Raw genomic sequence first — 18,512 nt, 5'->3', positions numbered from 1 at the left:
ATGATGGTAGGCACCTTAGGTGGGACCATCCCCCACGCATCCAGTGCTGTAATAAAGAGAATGCCTGCTTCTCGATGCTACATGGGTGTGAAGAGGTTGATTCCCCATTTCGGTGACAGTTTGGGCGACCCAGATGGGACTCTGCTTCTGAATCTCGATGGATCCGTGGGATCGCAGGACCCCCAGCCGGCACCGAGGGATTCTCGGGAAGAACCTCCGAAGCCCGGACCGAAGAGCTCTGAGCAGGACCTCTGGGAAGGTAAAAGCATCCCTTTTCTCATTAAAAGGGCAGTTGCCTGCCCGTCAGGCGCGGCGAAGGCCTCGCAGGGTTGGGCTGTAAAGGTACCTAAGGGAAGGATTGGATCCTATCGGGCCGAAGTCCCTAGGACACCTGTGTCTGGAAACCTTTGGCCGAAGGGGTGGGTTGGAGCCCCACTGAAGGTAATCTAGGGGTTCGAGTCCCCTTCTGGGGAATGCCTCTGACTATTTTGTGCAAAGTTATTGTTTCTCTGTTTGGTGTTGCTGTGTCTTTTGTGGTGGGTACTAAGCCCTCTGCGGAAGGGGGGATTCGGAAAAGATCTCCCCTAGGACGTATCGTGAAACGTTGGAGGAAATTGGGAGGGGAGCCAGGGATTTGGGAAAGATGTTAGAGGTAGCGTGGATGATTTTTCATAGGAGAGAGAAGGAAAAAGAGGCACGACAGGTTCAAAGGGAACACCTAAGAGAGGGGAGATGGATTCCTGCTTTAACAGGGGCTCCTAGAGGAACCGATAGAGAAGGGAGGCACAGGAAGGGGTTACCGGGAAGAAGCAGGGGAAGGGGAAAATCAGCTCCTTTCGCACAGCCCTGTGGCGCGCGGGGAAGGAGCCCACGGCTGCCGTGTGGCTCTTGCCCTGGGCAGGCGCGCTCCTGCAAAAGCAGCAAGAGCTTTTGGTCCTGGCACCTTTGGGGTGGGAGGAATCCCTGGACGTTCGCAGTTTTCTTTCTGGACTTTGGCTGTACTCAGCAGGCCAGGGAGAGAGACTCCATTCAACACTGGGAGGCTCCAGAAACAGAGAGTGTCTGTTCCCTTGCTCTGTGTCCCACTCTCTGCCCCTGCCTCTCCCCTTCCCTCTCCCCTTTCTTTTCCCTCTCACCCTTTGCCTTCTGGCCTTCTGTCCTGTTCCCTGCCCCACTTCTCTGTCACTCTGCCCTCCTGCTGACTCTTCTGTCTCTCCACCCCCTTGTCCCGTGCCCTTGCCCTTTCTGTGTCTGTCCATCCCTCTGTTCTCCCTCCTGCCCCTCTTCTCTCTCTGTCCCTCTGTCCTGCTGCTTAGCACTACTTTTCTTCCTGCGCCATGTTCTTCACTTGCCCTCCATCTCCTTCCTTCTCTGTCCCTGTTTCTGCTCCTCACCACTATTTTTCCTTTCTCCACTCCCTGCCCAGCTACCCCTTTTTCCCACCATCCCTCTGTCCATCTCCTGTCCCTCTGTCCTGCTCCTGTCCCTCTCCGGCCACCCCACCGCCCTGCCCCACCCTTCTCCGCCGCTCTGTCCCCCTCTCCCCCTCCTCCTCCCTCTCCACCGGGGCTCTGGGGCCAGCGCAGCCCCGCGCAGGCAGCCATGGGGCCTGCTCGTGGGGCAGGGCCCAGCCGGGGCGGGGGACGGTGGCCGCGCAGGGTCAGACAGCAGGGCAGTTGCGCCCCGTGGCATGCCGGGAGCTGTAGTCCTGGGGCACATGGCTGCCAGGTGGCCATGTTGGTTAGCACGGCATGCCGGGAGCTGTAGTCCTGAGACATGGGGCTGCCGGGCGGCCATGTTGGTTACCGGGGCATGCCCGGAGCCGTCATGGCCCCACGCTCACCTTCCCGGCAGCCGTGTTGGTCTCGGGAGGTGCAGCTCCAGCTGCGGCCCGGCTGAGGTGAGGCCTGGGGCTGCCCGTGAGGTGAGTGAGGCCCTTGGGCGGGCGCGGGGGTGTCTCCTGCCTGCTGGCCCCCCACGGGTGGCGGGGGGAGCTCCAAGCTGGAGCCGGGCCCGGCCGGGGCAGCCCCGGGAGTGACCCGAGAGCTGGGGAGGCGAAGGAGACGCAGACGGACCCCCCCGGGCACAGGCACCGGGCAGCCCGACTCCCAGAGCGCCCCCGGAGCCTCCCCAGCCCCGCTCAGCCCCTGCAGCTGCCCTGGCCCCAGCACCTCCCCTGAGGCTTGTCCCGCAGCCCCAGGCCCCCACGGCCTGTCCTGGCAGCAGCGAGCCGGGCCTGGGGCGCGCTCAATCCTCCGTCACCGCGGGTGCATCAGCGGCAGCGCGGGGAGGGAGCGGTGTCTGCAGGAGCTCCTGCAGCAGGAGCTTACAAGCTTCTTAAAATTGGTTAATTCCAGTGTCTCTTATGATACTTCTGTGGTAATAACTCCACAGCCATCTTCCAGCATTTCTAAGATGCTTTTGCATGCTTAAACGGTCAGTTATACTGTCAGTTGAGCAATGTAATACTTTGTATAGTTCCTCTTGATAACAGTCTGTTTCTTGAAATTCACTGCTAAGTCCTTTAAAGAGTAAGACAAATACCAGCGCACTGAATTGTTTCAGTTCATTTTACAGCGCCCAAGAAGGAAAGTGCCAGAGCCATGTGGTAGTAGGCAGGAATTGTGTTCTGTGCTGCAAGATGCAGTCTTGGTAAGGGCTTGTGGCTGCTGGCTTTTCCTTACCCATCAAAGAAGAACTTGAGTAGGTGCCAGGAAACAAGCTCATGGACACCGCTAAAACGTGCGGTTCAGCAGTAGCTCACTGATGATCAGTAGTTAGACATGCATGTTGGCCAGTCTTACTTTTCAAGGATGTTCAGCAGCCTGGAGTGAGGCTGCACCTAAACAGTGCGTGGCAGGTATGTGTGTCAATGGCAAAGCAATTGGTACTGTACCTAGGTCTAACATTAATCAGGGGTGTCATTTGCAACAAAAATAACTGACACAAGTTGAACAGTATAAAAGGCAGTTCCCTTGGTGTCTGGGATGGATCTGGTATCTCTTCTTAAAGTACCTGCACCGGTTGTGCCCCTGCCCACACTTACCTTCCGTGCTAAGTAGCAATTTGTGCTCTATCAGTGTCCTTCTTGTAGTGAGGGGCCCAACACTGAACACAGGATTCAAGGTGTGGCCTCACCAGTGCCCAGTATGGGGGGACGATCACTTCCCTAGTCCTGCTGGCCACACTATTTCTGATACAAGCCAGGATGCTATTGGCCTCTTGGCCACCTGGGCACACTGCTGCCTCATATTCAGCTGGCTGTCCACCAATACCCCCTCCTTTTGCCCCGGGCAGCTCTCCAGCCCCTCTTCCCCCAGCCTGTAGCGTTGCATGGGGTTGTTGTGACCCAAGCGCAGGACCCGGCACTGAGCCTTGTTGAACCTCACACAGTTGGCCTTGGCCCATCAATCCAGCCTGGCCAGGTCCCTCCGTAGGGCCTTCCTGCCCTCCAGGAGACCAACGCTCCCACCCAACTTGGCGTCATCTGCAAACTTACTGAGGGTGTACTTGATCCCCTCATCCTGATCATTGAGAAAGACATTAAACAGGACTGGCCCCAATGCTGAGCCCTGGGGAACACCACTTGTGACCAGCCACCGGCTGCATTTAACTCCATTCACCACAACTCTTTGGGCCCGGCCATTCAGCCAGTTTTTTACCCAGCAAAGAGCACGCCCATCCAAGCCATAAGCAGCTTTTTTTTCTCCCTTCCTTTCAGTCTTTCCTGTGTGCCACTGAGCTATTTTCTCTGTTCATTTAAGACCTAGATCTCATCAAGTACTTCCCAGTTGTCAAGGCCTGAGCCAGTAAAGCACTGTAGGAATTTGGCACTCTTCCAGCTGGCAGAGGTAAAGTTCTACCTGTTAGCGTCACAATGGGAAGATGTGTGTATCTTTTCCCCCCAAAAGTATGAACTGTGTAAGGGTTGCGCTCGTATCAAATTTAGTATCCCTAGAGGCATATATTAGTAACTAATGGAATAGTAAGAGAATTAGGCAGTGGCAATGGCCGCAGGGACCTAGCTTTTCTTCATGTACTTGTTAATCTGCATAGTTTCTTGAAGACCACACCTGAAAAATATGCTTCTTTTTAGAAAAATTAGCCTTAGAACTATAATAAAAACAATGCTCAGGACAATAGCAAAATGTCCTGGTTTCAGCTGGGCTAGAGTTCATTTTCTTCCTAGCAGCTGGTGTAGTGCTGTGTTTTGGATTTCGTATGAGAATAATGTTGATAACACACTGATGTTTTAGTTCTTGCTAAGTAGTGCTTACACCAGTCAAGGACTGTTCAGCTTCCCCTACCCTGACAGTGAGAAGCTGGGAGGGAGCACAGCCAGGACAGGTGACCCCGACTGGCCAAAGGGCTCTTCCATACCGTATGGCGTCATGCTCAGTATATAAACTGAGGGGAGTTGGCTGGGGGGCAGCGATCGCTGCTCGAGGACAGGCTGGGCATCAGTCGGCAGGTGGTGAGCAGTTGTATCGTGCATCACTTGCTTTGTATATTACTATATTATTATTACTATTATTATTATTATTACTACTACTACTACTACTTCTATTTTACTTTATTTCCATTATTGAAATGTTCTTATCACAACCCACGAGTTTTTCCCCCTTTTACCCTTCCGATTCTTTCCCTCATCACACTGGAGAGGGGGGAGTGAGTGAGCGGCTGCGTGGCGCTTAGTTGCTGACTGGGGTTAAACCATGACACAGGCCCACAAACACTGGGCCTCTGCGCTTGCCTGCCCTCCTAAAAGTCCAAAACTCTCTCTGTCTCCGGCTCATTGTAGCCAGAGCCCAGCTCTGAAGTTGCAAATAGACGGCAATTTCACCCACACCAAAGGTGCCAGGACTAAAAGCTGTTTCTGACCCTAACCTTCCCTTGGGAGCACTTCACAGCCCCACAGACACTGGGGCTCTAAACATGACTAGACGCTTAACGGTCCCAACACCCTCTCTCACTTCATTGCTCTCAGGTTCTGACTGAGGCCGCATGCCTCCCCCAGTGTGATGTCAGAGCCACCAGTGTGAGGTCAGAGCTGGCCACCCGCACAGCCCTGTGGCGCGTGGGGAAGGAGCCCACAGCTGCCGTGTGGCTCTTACCTTGGGCAGGCGCGCTCCTGCTGTGGGGCAGCGTGGGGCTGCTGCCGGAGCTGTTTTTGCCTGGGCAGGCCACACTGCTGGGGCTGAGAGGGAAGAGCAGAGCGGGGAGCCTGCCTTTGCCCAGAGATGGCGAGGAGAAAGGCCCCCGAGAGAAGACGCCAAGGGCCCTCCCAAGGCTCCTTGGGGAACGAGGCTGGCCAACAGCCGGCAGGGGAGGCAGCGGGGCCGAGCCGCTGCCAGACGAGTAGGTACGAAGCCTGGCATGTGCCCGGGGCATCAGGTTGGGCTGGTAGCACGGACGTGGCCTAGCACGGTCAGTGGGGTGCGGAGCAGCCTGGGGAAGCCGACAGAAGTTTTCTGAAGAAGAGCCCCGTGGTTTGCGAAGCCCCCCTTCTGTGAGGACGGGTCTCGGTGGAAAGCCTGGCTCACTCTCGCAGCCAAAAGGCAGTGTGCAGCAGGGGCTTTTGGGGAGGCGGTAGCCTCGTGCTGCAGGGTCGGAGCCCAGCCCTGCTGCACGGGGCGGTTTTGCTGTACGGGGAGGCCAAGCCCCTGGGGCCTGAGACTGGTCCCCTCGGGACGCTGAGGCGCGATCCTGCCTGGCTGATGGGAGCAGCTGTGCGGGGCAGAGAGGGGTCGGGAGACCTGGGAGTGCCCAGGGAAGAGGTGGGGGGGCTGGGGGGGGGGGGCAGCAGCCTGTGCCCCCTCCCCAAATGGCCACTGGGAGGTGTCTGCCGTGGGGCAGGGTGGTGCCAGGGGCCAGGGAGGGACGGGCTGAGAATCGGGCTGTGCTGCCGGGTGGGCTTCCCGAGGCAGGGGTCTGCTGCTGCCAGCTTGCTCCCACTGCAGGCCTGTAAAGCAAAGGATGGGGAAGGGGGGGGGGGGGGGGGGGGCCCGCTGGGAGCAGCCCAGCTGTGCTGGCCTCTGTCGCTGCTGCTGGGAAGGCCCGTCCTCTGGCAAGGGCCGCCGCTCAGGCTACTCCTGCCCGCCTCGGCTCCCACGGCGTGGGGATGGTGGGCAACGGGCATTTGTCTTTTTCCTCCGACAGGAACCTCCGCATGCAGGTGGAGCTGGGGATACTCTCTTCGATGTCAGCTCCCGGCTCAGCCACTCAAGGGCCTGCCAAGTGGCGTGACAAGGCCACAGAAATTGCAAGTAAGCTCAGCACTGCTGCTTGCTGTGACCTCCTCGGGGGTGAACTTGGAGAGCTGCGCTGCGCTGGAGCTCTGGCCAAACGTCACAGGCGGCAGGAGAAGTGCAGGCTGCCCTGCTCTTTGCCCCAGGGAGGGAGTGTGTAGGACACGGTGCCCGCCTCCCCGCAGGCAGCTGAGACACGTGGGGCTGGGCATCCTAGAGAGGAGACCTCAAGAGACAGGCCTAACTTTTCTCTGCTTTCCTTGCGCAGGGACAGTCTTCAGCCTTACGTGCTGTCCGGCAGGCGCCCTTGTCTCCCCGCGGAGACGTCTGCTGAGGACGTGCATCTCCGCCGTGTACGTATTACACCACGTTTCTGCTGTGGACGGGGGAAAGAAAGGGGATGTCTGAGGGCCAGTGCAAGCAAAGGGGAGAGCAGAGGGTGTTCCCCAGCCAGCAGCCCAGGGCTCCCAGTCGGGAGCCCAAGCTGGGGCGCTGCTCGTGCTGTGGCCATTCTCAGGGAGAGCCAAGAGCAAAGCCCCTCGGCAGTCTCACTCCCACGCGTTTGCCAGAGCCCCACACTTTGGCTACGGTAGGGCAAACTGCCGCGTAGCCAGACGCTCGGGTGCAGAGCCAAGCCTCCGCAGGGGAAGGCTTTTCCCCAGCTCTGGCAAGTGACCGCGCAGGTCTGGGAGGGCTCTGGGAGGAAAGGCAGACAAGGCTCCTGCGCTTCCCAGCTGTGCAGAAAAACACCCCTAAGAGATCTGTGTGATCGCAAGTGAGAACAGGCCTGCTTTCTCAGCCAAAGGGAGAGCAAGGTCCCCACCAGAAAGACGGCTGAAAAGCAGTCTTCGTTTGCTCGGCCTCTTTACTTCCCTGCATAATTTTCATTCCCTTTGGGATGGTGCTTCTGGAGGCCTTCCTCTGGGGAAGATCTGCCGGCAGTGTTGAACGGTGTGGACAGAAATCGTCTTCCTCCTGGGCGCTGCTCTGGCAGCTCTCTGGCAGCAGGAGGCTTCCAAAAGGCTGGCTTTCTGGCCTGAAAAGGGAACTCCACCGGTGGAGGGCTTTGCCCAAGACTTGGATCATGGGCAGCCACAGGACTCCCTCTTTTTCAGGCAAAAGGTGGCCCTGCAGAAGAAGAGGATCTTCCAAGCTGTCTTCTTGTTGCTCCCCGTGGCTCTTGGTGAGTTTGCATGAGCAGACACCTGAGAGCGACAGCCAGGCTGTGCTGGATGCCAGCTTTCAGCTGCCCGGCTTTCCTTTTGGGCCAGTATGGGCGGAAACTCCCATGACCCAAGCGCTTCCCGAGTACGTCCCGGACTGGGCCTGCCTTTTGGCCTGCCAGTAAGACTGGGAGTCTCCCAGCCATGCTGCTGCTCTGGCCACTGGACCACATGGCTTGCTTCGTCTGCAAGTCCGCGAGAGAAGGGCGTAGCTACTTCCAAGCCTGAACTGGGCATTCCCAGAGGGGAGGGGCCGTGCAGGGGGACCCATGGGGAGGTACCTCTCCTAGCCCATGCAGCCTGGTGTCGGGGCTCCCTGAAGCAGCGAGGGGAAGCGGGGAATAGCTCTGGGGCACTGAGCACACCTGAGGCCCACGGCTGCGCAGTCCCCTCAAGCCTGGGCCGATGGCTTCTGGGCAGAGGCGCGTCCTCTCTCCGCACCCCACGTTCCCCACCTCCTCAGCTCACCTGCTGCCCCACCCCTAAGGCAACAGGCTGGAGACAACGCGACGGCAGGCATCGCTAGCGACCTCAGTAAAATAACTCTCTCTTGATGATGTGAATTGCAGCCGGTGTTTACTGCGGGACCTCACTGCCAGGGTGGACAATGCGGACAAAGGCACTGCTAGAGGTCGGTGACTCCTGTGGCACAGGCACCTCCTGCAACAGAGCATTGCTGAGAGCGGCTGGATAAATCACGGGCTCTCCTGCTGCCACGCAGGGTGACCCAAAGAAGCAGCAGCTTGTGCCGAGTCTTCCTAGGGAAGCCTCTCCTGGGAAGCCCCGGCGGCTCTGGTAGCGGATGCTCGAACCGAGCGTTTTTCCCTTTCAGGAGCTGGCACTTGTGTCTGCAGAAGACCTGAAGACCCTGCGGTAAGAGACGTTTCCTGAGCTGCAATTGGTTCTGTGCAGAAGCGTCAGCCGACCTCGTGCTACCTGCACTCGTTTTGCTAACAGCCAGGGCTCCCATACCTCCTACCTGCCTTTGCCTTCTGCTCAAACTGGTGTGGAAGGGAAGCACTCGCAAAGCAGGGAAAGCACACGTGTCTCTCCTTCTTGCCGAGCTGAGACGCTCCCCAGAGGGGACGGGCCGCTCTCTGACAAGATCTGCTTTCGTGCTTTCATGCAGGAACTTTCGCGTTTTGTTGGCGGAGCACAGCCAAAAGATGCAGCTTCTGATGGAGGAGGTGGCTCAACTGAGGGCAGAGATCAGCAGTGCAAAGGTGATGCTGCGTTTTGGGGAAGGAGGCTTGGCTGGGCAGAACCCCTGAGAAAGCACTCCTTGGGCTTGTTGGTGGGGTCGGACTGCTGACTGCAGCAAGCCAGCCTTTGCCCCAGGGGCTTGCTGGGTGAGCTTCTGCGCTGCACAGGCCCTTCTCCAGGCCCAGTTCAAGCAGGCTGCTTGAGGCAGCAGAGGACTCCTGAGAGCCTTCCCTTGGCACGCCGGCACTCTGGCTCCTCTGGCTGGGCTCCTGAGGCAGGGATGAGACCCAGGCACGCTGACGGGGCCAGCCGTCGCTTGCAGGGCCCGAGCCCATCTCCCCGCTTACCTGCAGAGCGTGGAGGGTGGGGACGAGGGTGTGGGGACCCTCGTCAACCCACCTCGCGGCCATGGCCGTCAGCACGTCAGCAGCAGAGAGTCTTGCAGCTCTGTGGACTAGGCTTGCCTTGCCTTTCTGACACTGACCCTTTGCCTCTGCCGGCGCTAGTAGCCATGCTGAACTGCCCGCTGATGTGGTCCTTTTCTGTGTTCGTTTATGGCGTTCCCAGGAAGTGAACCAGGCAGCGTCCCAGATGGCTTCGGAAGTCTACGTCGAGATGTCTGACTGGGCCCTGAAAAGCTCTGGTATGGACACGAGCAGCCCAGTCTCCTTGCCCTGCGCTTGTCTGCAGCACTCCCCAAAGAAGCCTGTGCTCCGGGCGCTGCTCTCCAAAGGGGGGGAGCTTCAATGCTTCATGGGGTCCAAGAGCAAGGCTGTGGCACAGTGGCTCTCCCAGACTCCCTCCCAGTCCTGCCCTCCGCCTCCGCACGGGGGCCTCCGCACGGGGGCCTCCGCCGCTGCCCCCGCACGTGTTCCTGTGCTGTTGGAAGGGCTCTCTTCCTCTCCACTGCATTGGAAGAGGGAATGGCTGGGCCACCCTTTGCTGCCCATGCCGCAAGCCCTCAGTTTTGGTGTGCTGTCATTGACGTGGGCGCCTGCTGTCTCCCAGAACGCTCACACCTTCTCCTCGTGGCGCTGTGAGAGAAGCAGTCACCACCAGGCACGTGGCGGCCGTCATTCCCTTGTGCAGCTGGGCACCCCCAGCAGCGTGGGGAGGAGGAGAGGACTGACAGACGTGGAGCTGGCCGGCAGCATCAGAAATGCTGTCTGAGCACCGAGTCCTCCTAGAATGTGGCCTCTTCCAGTAGTCACCTGCTCTCCCTCCCTTCCAGGTGCCACCATCGACATGCAGAGAACTTCCGAGACCTACATCTGCAAAGAGAATTGGGGCTGCAGGCTTTTATGGCTCTTTCGCACTGCCAACCCTCCCGACACTATTTTGCAGGTATCGTAGCGGAACTCCTCCGGGAAGGTTGCCTGCCTCCCGCTGAAGTTGGGGACCGACCTCAGGGGCTCTCCCCTCGCTCCAGTGGCACTGCTCAAGCCCACAGTGTTGATCAGGTTCCTGAAAGCAAAGCTCGAACACAGGGCTGGGCTTGCTAGCAATCAGCGCTTCCCCTCAGGAGGGGAATGGAGCTGAACGGAGCCAAACTGCTGCATCTCGCCCACAGTGCTCTGCCCCAGCTGGGTGAAAGACTTTCTCCCTGGTGGGGGGTGCCCTGCAGAGCCACTGGGCAGAGAGGTGTTTCTGCTAGGCCCTGACTGGGACGGTTTCATAACTGCTAGTCTCCTCTGCCCCATAATCCTGAGAGCCCCCTTTCGGTCAGGCAGGGACGAAGGCCTCCTGCTTCTGTCCATTTCCTCCCACGCGCCTCATTTTCAAGCCAAAATAGACCCCGCGGACACAACGGCGCCTACGCTTCAAGCTACGCGGGCCGCTGTGTTGGCCCCAACACTCTCTCACTCTTCCTTGCTCTCGCGTTCTGCTTGCAGCCGGATGTTTCCCCAGGAAACTGCTGGCCTTTACAAGGGGATCAGGGCCAGGTGGTCATCAGGCTGCCAGCACGAGTCCATCTGACTGCCATCACTGTGCAGCACATCTTCAAAGAAGTCTCTCCATCTGGGACTGTCATCAGCGCCCCCAGAGACGTCGCTGTCTTTGTGAGTCTCTGCTGGGCGCTTCTGGCGGGGATCTGGCCCTGGGGGAAAGCCATGGCAGGGTCTTGCTTGCTTTTGTGCGTCCTCTGAGGTTTACGTCCTGCTCTCTCCTGAGCACCGCAGTGCCCTAGCAGGACACTTCAAGGGCTCTAGGGGTTTCATCCCTCTTGAGACTTGTTCGGGACACGCACCTCAGGGTTCCTGAGCACAAGTCAAGGCCGAGACTGAGCTCCACCATGGCGAGTGCTAGCCTACTGCTAGAGCCCCAGGAGAGGGTGGGGAGATAGCAGGGCTGATCCAGCACGTAGGTTCCCTCTTTGTGGGGACGAGTCTGAGCTGCTCTCCTTGTGCTTTGCCCCTGAGGGAGTGGGTGCGGACGGAGAAGAGGAAACTCTCCTTGGGACGTTCACGTACAACGTGGCAAAGGAGGCCATTCAGACCTTCCCTCTGAAGGTACGGTCCACGCGCAGGGGCAAGGTGCCGGGGAGCAAACCAGGTTTGCCTGCAAGTCCATGGCAGGAAGAGCGTGAATGCTTTCTCCCTGGGCCGAGGGGCCCGGACCACCGCCGAGAGAGACCTGGTGGGGTTGGGAGGGCTGAGTAGCACGCAGTGGTGGTAGCAAAAGGATAGCAAGACAGGGTCAGGCCTGTGGGAGCACAAGTCCCGAGAGATCCCTGGCTGCACGCACTGCCTTCAGCAGAGCCAGCCGCACACGCGGCCGCTCCACACAAGCAACGTCTTTGTGTTGTGGAGAAACAGGGATGCCCGGTGGCGAAAGGCGTCGGGCAGCACTGTCGCTCCGTCCTGTGGCCTGCTGGCAGGCTGGGCAGTGTCCTCTCCTCCCAGCACAGCGTGCCCCTTCTCTCCCCGTGCTCTCACGCCTGCCAGGAGGAAAGCAGGCAGAGCAGACAGCGGGAGCTTGGTGGGGTTGCACAGCAGCCGCCCCCCGCACAGGAGCACCTCCCCGGCCTCTCTGCCAGCACAGAGCAAGCAGCAGAGGGAAGGGGCAGAGGGGAGGGAGACTGAGCCCCAGCAGGGCCGGCATGCAGAGGATGCCAGCTGCCTTCCCCCTTCCCGTGTCCCCAGCCTCCCCAGCAGCCCCGGTACCAGCAGCGAGCCTCAGATTGCCACAGCCGCTCCCACCCACTTGCAGGAGCTCGCTCCTGAGCAGGAGCAGGGCTGGCAGGGGGAGACACCTTCCTTGCATTGTCGCTCCTAACACCCCCGCTTCCTTTTCCCGCTTTTCTTCCCAGAACGCGCCGCTTCCCAGAGCCTTTGCACGTGTCAAACTTCTGGTGAAGAGCAACTGGGGAAACCCAGCGTACACCTGCATTTATCGAGTGCAGGTTCACGGGAAGATGGCAAAACCAGAAAGCCTCGACTGAAACCAGAGGAAAAAGAGAAGGGCATACAGAAAAAGAGCAGCAGAAGGGGAAGGAACAAAAAAATAAAAAAGATGTGGCAATTGAGATTGGTGCAGAAGCTCTGTCTCCAAAGTGGGGTGCGCAAGAAGGCCCTTTGGGGGGAGGGCGGGAGCGTGCGGGAACCGTTAGGACCTCTCCTTAATTTTTTCTTCAACCTGAGGAAGGCAGTAAGCACTCCTAAGGTTTACTCCAGAGAGGAGAGGCCCAGCCTGGCACCGCTCCTTCTCCCGCCACCCCGGGAGGCTCCGCAAGTGGCACCAGCCCAGGGCAGGCAGAGGGGCCCGGCTGCAGTTTACAACTGCCGCAGGAGCCGATGGAACCGTTTGGCCTAGCACCTTCCCAGCATCCCGGCTGTCGGTTTGTCGGTTACCCCCCAGTTTCTGTGAAAGGGCTGTGGGGAGCCTGTCTGAGTGGCCTGTGGGAAGCCCAGTTCCTCGGCCCATCAACGTCCCCACTCCAGAGCTCGCTGCTCTCTGTTGGGGGTCCTTTTGTGTCACATTGAGTAGTGTCGACGGGGAATTTTCCAGCGTTTGGCCCCTGGTTATTCTCCCCTTGGCATTGGGACAACCCTGACCTGTCTTTCCTCTTGACGGACCACCCTCTCTGGGGTTCCCAGAAAGGCTGTGCGGTTCTGCAGCCCTTGGGCTGTTCCCGTCATGGGCTCCACCATCTAACACTCGAGGCCCCTCGGTCCCCCAGTGCTGCATTCTGCAACACTTGGCTGTTCCCTCCCGCTGTTGCTATCATGGGCATCGTGTCCTGGGCTACAACGCCGCCTCCGCTAAGGACATCCCGGGCAGCCAGTCGGAAAGCTCGTCCAAAGGATTCCAGGGATGGGGAGGGTTAGAACCCCGTCTTCCTGGCAGCTGCCTAACAGCAGGGAGTATTGGGAGGGGGTCAGGGTGGCAGGAGCATTCCCTGGGGGGTGCTGGAGGCTCCCAAGGGGTTCCTGAGAGATGGGGCTGGGGAGTGGGCATCCCAGGATGCTTGGGGGGTTTCTCATGCTGCTGGAAATGGCTTCTAAAGCTAAGCAGAAACGGCAATTTTCCCATTAGCTTTGTATGATGGTAGGCACCTTAGGTGGGACCATCCCCCACGCATCCAGTGCTGTAATAAAGAGAATGCCTGCTTCTCGATGCTACATGGGTGTGAAGAGGTTGATTCCCCATTTCGGTGACAGTTTGGGCGACCCAGATGGGACTCTGCTTCTGAATCTCGATGGATCCGTGGGATCGCAGGACCCCCAGCCGGCACCGAGGGATTCTCGGGAAGAACCTCCGAAGCCCGGACCGAAGAGCTCTGAGCAGGACCTCTGGGAAGGTAAAAGCATCCCTTTTCTCATTAAAAGGGCAGTTGCCTGCCCGTCAGGCGCGGCGAAGGCCTCGCAGGGTTGGGCTGTAAAGGTACCTAAGGGAAGGATTGGATCCTATCGGGCCAAAGTCCCTAGGACACCTGTGTCTGGAAACCTTTGGCCGAAGGGGTGGGTTGGAGCCCCACTGAAGGTAATCTAGGGGTTCGAGTCCCCTTCTGGGGAATGCCTCTGACTATTTTGTGCAAAGTTATTGTTTCTCTGTTTGGTGTTGCTGTGTCTTTTGTGGTGGGTACTAAGCCCTCTGCGGAAGGGGGGATTCGGAAAAGATCTCCCCTAGGACGTATCGTGAAACGTTGGAGGAAATTGGGAGGGGAGCCAGGGATTTGGGAAAGATGTTAGAGGTAGCGTGGATGATTTTTCATAGGAGAGAGAAGGAAAAAGAGGCACGACAGGTTCAAAGGGAACACCTAAGAGAGGGGAGATGGATTCCTGCTTTAACAGGGGCTCCTAGAGGAACCGATAGAGAAGGGAGGCACAGGAAGGGGTTACCGGGAAGAAGCAGGGGAAGGGGAAAATCAGCTCCTTTCGCACAGCCCTGTGGCGCGCGGGGAAGGAGCCCACGGCTGCCGTGTGGCTCTTGCCCTGGGCAGGCGCGCTCCTGCAAAAGCAGCAAGAGCTTTTGGTCCTGGCACCTTTGGGGTGGGAGGAATCCCTGGACGTTCGCAGTTTTCTTTCTGGACTTTGGCTGTACTCAGCAGGCCAGGGAGAGAGACTCCATTCAACACTGGGAGGCTCCAGAAACAGAGAGTGTCTGTTCCCTTGCTCTGTGTCCCACTCTCTGCCCCTGCCTCTCCCCTTCCCTCTCCCCTTTCTTTTCCCTCTCACCCTTTGCCTTCTGGCCTTCTGTCCTGTTCCCTGCCCCACTTCTCTGTCACTCTGCCCTCCTGCTGACTCTTCTGTCTCTCCACCCCCTTGTCCCGTGCCCTTGCCCTTTCTGTGTCTGTCCATCCCTCTGTTCTCCCTCCTGCCCCTCTTCTCTCTCTGTCCCTCTGTCCTGCTGCTTAGCACTACTTTTCTTCCTGCGCCATGTTCTTCACTTGCCCTCCATCTCCTTCCTTCTCTGTCCCTGTTTCTGCTCCTCACCACTATTTTTCCTTTCTCCACTCCCTGCCCAGCTACCCCTTTTTCCCACCATCCCTCTGTCCATCTCCTGTCCCTCTGTCCTGCTCCTGTCCCTCTCCGGCCACCCCACCGCCCTGCCCCACCCTTCTCCGCCGCTCTGTCCCCCTCTCCCCCTCCTCCTCCCTCTCCACCGGGGCTCTGGGGCCAGCGCAGCCCCGCGCAGGCAGCCATGGGGCCTGCTCGTGGGGCAGGGCCCAGCCGGGGCGGGGGACGGTGGCCGCGCAGGGTCAGACAGCAGGGCAGTTGCGCCCCGTGGCATGCCGGGAGCTGTAGTCCTGGGGCACATGGCTGCCAGGTGGCCATGTTGGTTAGCACGGCATGCCGGGAGCTGTAGTCCTGAGACATGGGGCTGCCGGGCGGCCATGTTGGTTACCGGGGCATGCCCGGAGCCGTCATGGCCCCACGCTCACCTTCCCGGCAGCCGTGTTGGTCTCGGGAGGTGCAGCTCCAGCTGCGGCCCGGCTGAGGTGAGGCCTGGGGCTGCCCGTGAGGTGAGTGAGGCCCTTGGGCGGGCGCGGGGGTGTCTCCTGCCTGCTGGCCCCCCACGGGTGGCGGGGGGAGCTCCAAGCTGGAGCCGGGCCCGGCCGGGGCAGCCCCGGGAGTGACCCGAGAGCTGGGGAGGCGAAGGAGACGCAGACGGACCCCCCCGGGCACAGGCACCGGGCAGCCCGACTCCCAGAGCGCCCCCGGAGCCTCCCCAGCCCCGCTCAGCCCCTGCAGCTGCCCTGGCCCCAGCACCTCCCCTGAGGCTTGTCCCGCAGCCCCAGGCCCCCACGGCCTGTCCTGGCAGCAGCGAGCCGGGCCTGGGGCGCGCTCAATCCTCCGTCACCGCGGGTGCATCAGCGGCAGCGCGGGGAGGGAGCGGTGTCTGCAGGAGCTCCTGCAGCAGGAGCTTACAAGCTTCTTAAAATTGGTTAATTCCAGTGTCTCTTATGATACTTCTGTGGTAATAACTCCACAGCCATCTTCCAGCATTTCTAAGATGCTTTTGCATGCTTAAACGGTCAGTTATACTGTCAGTTGAGCAATGTAATACTTTGTATAGTTCCTCTTGATAACAGTCTGTTTCTTGAAATTCACTGCTAAGTCCTTTAAAGAGTAAGACAAATACCAGCGCACTGAATTGTTTCAGTTCATTTTACAGCGCCCAAGAAGGAAAGTGCCAGAGCCATGTGGTAGTAGGCAGGAATTGTGTTCTGTGCTGCAAGATGCAGTCTTGGTAAGGGCTTGTGGCTGCTGGCTTTTCCTTACCCATCAAAGAAGAACTTGAGTAGGTGCCAGGAAACAAGCTCATGGACACCGCTAAAACGTGCGGTTCAGCAGTAGCTCACTGATGATCAGTAGTTAGACATGCATGTTGGCCAGTCTTACTTTTCAAGGATGTTCAGCAGCCTGGAGTGAGGCTGCACCTAAACAGTGCGTGGCAGGTATGTGTGTCAATGGCAAAGCAATTGGTACTGTACCTAGGTCTAACATTAATCAGGGGTGTCATTTGCAACAAAAATAACTGACACAAGTTGAACAGTATAAAAGGCAGTTCCCTTGGTGTCTGGGATGGATCTGGTATCTCTTCTTAAAGTACCTGCACCGGTTGTGCCCCTGCCCACACTTACCTTCCGTGCTAAGTAGCAATTTGTGCTCTATCAGTGTCCTTCTTGTAGTGAGGGGCCCAACACTGAACACAGGATTCAAGGTGTGGCCTCACCAGTGCCCAGTATGGGGGGACGATCACTTCCCTAGTCCTGCTGGCCACACTATTTCTGATACAAGCCAGGATGCTATTGGCCTCTTGGCCACCTGGGCACACTGCTGCCTCATATTCAGCTGGCTGTCCACCAATACCCCCTCCTTTTGCCCCGGGCAGCTCTCCAGCCCCTCTTCCCCCAGCCTGTAGCGTTGCATGGGGTTGTTGTGACCCAAGCGCAGGACCCGGCACTGAGCCTTGTTGAACCTCACACAGTTGGCCTTGGCCCATCAATCCAGCCTGGCCAGGTCCCTCCGTAGGGCCTTCCTGCCCTCCAGGAGACCAACGCTCCCACCCAACTTGGCGTCATCTGCAAACTTACTGAGGGTGTACTTGATCCCCTCATCCTGATCATTGAGAAAGACATTAAACAGGACTGGCCCCAATGCTGAGCCCTGGGGAACACCACTTGTGACCAGCCACCGGCTGCATTTAACTCCATTCACCACAACTCTTTGGGCCCGGCCATTCAGCCAGTTTTTTACCCAGCAAAGAGCACGCCCATCCAAGCCATAAGCAGCTTTTTTTTCTCCCTTCCTTTCAGTCTTTCCTGTGTGCCACTGAGCTATTTTCTCTGTTCATTTAAGACCTAGATCTCATCAAGTACTTCCCAGTTGTCAAGGCCTGAGCCAGTAAAGCACTGTAGGAATTTGGCACTCTTCCAGCTGGCAGAGGTAAAGTTCTACCTGTTAGCGTCACAATGGGAAGATGTGTGTATCTTTTCCCCCCAAAAGTATGAACTGTGTAAGGGTTGCGCTCGTATCAAATTTAGTATCCCTAGAGGCATATATTAGTAACTAATGGAATAGTAAGAGAATTAGGCAGTGGCAATGGCCGCAGGGACCTAGCTTTTCTTCATGTACTTGTTAATCTGCATAGTTTCTTGAAGACCACACCTGAAAAATATGCTTCTTTTTAGAAAAATTAGCCTTAGAACTATAATAAAAACAATGCTCAGGACAATAGCAAAATGTCCTGGTTTCAGCTGGGCTAGAGTTCATTTTCTTCCTAGCAGCTGGTGTAGTGCTGTGTTTTGGATTTCGTATGAGAATAATGTTGATAACACACTGATGTTTTAGTTCTTGCTAAGTAGTGCTTACACCAGTCAAGGACTGTTCAGCTTCCCCTACCCTGACAGTGAGAAGCTGGGAGGGAGCACAGCCAGGACAGGTGACCCCGACTGGCCAAAGGGCTCTTCCATACCGTATGGCGTCATGCTCAGTATATAAACTGAGGGGAGTTGGCTGGGGGGCAGCGATCGCTGCTCGAGGACAGGCTGGGCATCAGTCGGCAGGTGGTGAGCAGTTGTATCGTGCATCACTTGCTTTGTATATTACTATATTATTATTATTACTATTATTATTACTACTACTACTACTAGTACTACTACTACTTCTATTTTACTTTATTTCCATTATTGAAATGTTCTTATCACAACCCACGAGTTTTTCCCCCTTTTACCCTTCCGATTCTTTCCCTCATCACACTGGAGAGGGGGGAGTGAGTGAGCGGCTGCGTGGCGCTTAGTTGCTGACTGGGGTTAAACCATGACACAGGCCCACAAACACTGGGCCTCTGCGCTTGCCTGCCCTCCTAAAAGTCCAAAACTCTCTCTGTCTCCCGCTCATTGTAGCCAGAGCCCAGCTCTGAAGTTGCAAATAGACGGCAATTTCACCCACACCAAAGGTGCCAGGACTAAAAGCTGTTTCTGACCCTAACCTTCCCTTGGGAGCACTTCACAGCCCCACAGACACTGGGGCTCTAAACATGACTAGACGCTTAACGGTCCCAACACCCTCTCTCACTTCATTGCTCTCAGGTTCTGACTGAGGCCGCATGCCTCCCCCAGTGTGATGTCAGAGCCACCAGTGTGAGGTCAGAGCTGGCCGCCCGCACAGCCCTGTGGCGCGTGGGGAAGGAGCCCACAGCTGCCGTGTGGCTCTTACCTTGGGCAGGCGCGCTCCTGCTGTGGGGCAGCGTGGGGCTGCTGCCGGAGCTGTTTTTGCCTGGGCAGGCCACACTGCTGGGGCTGAGAGGGAAGAGCAGAGCGGGGAGCCTGCCTTTGCCCAGAGATGGCGAGGAGAAAGGCCCCCGAGAGAAGACGCCAAGGGCCCTCCCA

The sequence above is a fragment of the Platalea leucorodia genome (genome assembly GCF_965183815.1).
Source record: "Platalea leucorodia genome assembly, chromosome: 19".
NCBI classification, from domain to species: domain Eukaryota; kingdom Metazoa; phylum Chordata; class Aves; order Pelecaniformes; family Threskiornithidae; genus Platalea; species Platalea leucorodia.
This window is presented reverse-complemented; position numbering follows the sequence as displayed.